General features: G+C 49.5%; 1 protein-coding gene across 7 annotated transcripts in view; it reads left to right on the forward strand.

The window, feature by feature from the left end:
• The window catches only part of Styxl1 (serine/threonine/tyrosine interacting like 1), a 46,684-nt gene that overhangs the window by 5,104 nt on the left and 39,530 nt on the right, over nucleotides 1-2,050 (forward strand). The gene's annotated exons all lie outside the window — the stretch shown is intronic.

Below are 2,050 nucleotides of genomic sequence, written 5' to 3' on the forward strand. Positions count from 1 at the left end.
CAGGGTCTGATCTAACTTTTTTTTTTTTTTTTTTTTTTTTTTTTTGTATTGGAATCAAACTCTGGACCTTGCACTTGTGAGGCAGGCAGCGGAACCACTAAATCCCCAGCCCTGAGTTCAAACTTTTGATCCTTCTGCCTCAGCCTCCCAGAGTGCTGGCATAACAAGTGTGCACCATTGCTCCTGGCTTAGGACATATATATTTTTTAAAAAAATTGTATTTAGATAAATAGGTTTAACTTTCACTTGTAACTTGTATGAAGTCAAAAGAGTATGGCTTTCTAGGACCTGTCCCAACAGGACAATTAGGGGGTGGTGGATTGGCACAGCAGGAGCAGCAAGAAGCTGCCAGCAAGGAGCTTCTAAGAGCTGAGAGTTGCCAGTGGTGGCAGATCTGGGTCTGAAGTGGAGAAGTGAGGACAGAGCTGGTCAGGGCCAAGGACCAGTGCTGAGAAGCAGAGGTGGAACCTGACCCCAATCGAGGAGCAGGGGACAAGCAGGGTATAGAGACAGAAGTGGAGGAGGTGAGCACAGGTGACATCATGGGAGACAGTTACAGCTTCCAACAGCTCAGTTGTATCACACATAGGCTTGTCACCAGGCCACCTAGGTTTGAGGAAGTGGAAGTGAAAGCAGGGTCTAAGACAAGGCAGGGTTGTAGGCAGGTGGGTTTAGGCCTCTAGCCATACCTATTTTTCCCAAAATATGGAGACATAGAATAACTACGGCAAAGTTAGGAGGTTGTGTGACTGACCTCATCCCGATCGCTCCTCTTTCATTTATGCCACGGAACCTAGTGTCCCTCTGAACTAAGATTTCAGGATCATTTCTGCCACCTCCAAAGCTCGGGGGTACTGTGACCTGTGTGTCATCCAGCCATTGTTAGGGTTCAGACCACATAGAAGGCGTCAAGCTGGAATAGAGGAAAACCTGCACCAGATCCCTTAAGATCCTGACCACAGGCAGGCACCACAGGCTCCCCTGGTTTATAGATGTGGTCATCTCTGGAGCTGGTCTTAGACCTCAGCTTCTCTGAATGGCCCTTTCTGCTTCCTGGGCTTGAGTTGTAAGGGAACTTCTGTTTCCTGAGCTGCTATCAGGCCCGGGGCTAGCAGTTTATAGTTACCTCAGTTGAATGTTTCGCTAGCTTTCCATCATGTATTACTACCTTAGTTTATGGTGAGGGCATTGATGTGGTTAAGCCTTGGCCATCCTGGAATAGCCTGATTTTCCCCCAGAGACTGAAGGCACTTGTGGAGTTGACTGTGGAACCCAGTTCTTGCCCTGCTAGTCCTTATTCAGCCTAAGCCAGGAGCCCAACGTAAAGCTTGTGTCCTGGCTTTTCCAGGGACATCTAGTGATGCCTCATTTCCACCAGGAGCAGATGCCCCAGTTGTGTCCTCATGGATTCTCTGCAGTTGGGGTTCCAGAGCTCCTGTGAGAAAACTGAGGTCAGGCCCAGCCTCTGTCAGAATAGCAGGCCCTGGACATGGTCATACCCTTGGGAAGAGAGCTCAATCTGGCTGGCTCCCCTTAGGTTCTGGCAATCTAACAGAGAATCTCTTCTGCTCACCTTTGTCCCTGCTCACGAGCTCACAGCCCAGTTGCTTCTGGACTGGGTGGGCTGTAAGAGGGCTGCCCCATAAGCCTCTGGAAGAAGGGCAGGTGGGTGAAGCGTGTGCAGGGACAAGGCCCATGCTGACACTCTGCTGTCCAGACAGAATGCCATTGCTTGTCGTTCAGAGATCAGTTCATAGGAAGAGCCATCTTTCTCACCTCTCCTCAGACTGGATCCACAGAAGATGTCCTAATTTACAACTGACTCCCTCTCCAGCCATCTCTGTGCAAGAACAATTGCACCAAAAACCCTGGGAGCAAGGGATTTAGCTCAGAGGTTCCGCCACCTGCCTCACCTCGCAAGCTCAAGGGCCTGAGTTTGGTCCCCACTACCAAAAGAAAAAAAAAAAAATCCCTGGGAGTCTAAGAAGAGCTACACTCTGCTGAGATACCAGCACAGAGGGGGACATCTTAAATTTGCCATTCTCACTTC

The sequence above is a fragment of the Fukomys damarensis genome, unplaced genomic scaffold (assembly GCF_012274545.1).
Source record: "Fukomys damarensis isolate Sample0158 unplaced genomic scaffold, DMR_v1.0_HiC HiC_scaffold_17, whole genome shotgun sequence".
Lineage (NCBI taxonomy): Eukaryota > Metazoa > Chordata > Mammalia > Rodentia > Bathyergidae > Fukomys > Fukomys damarensis.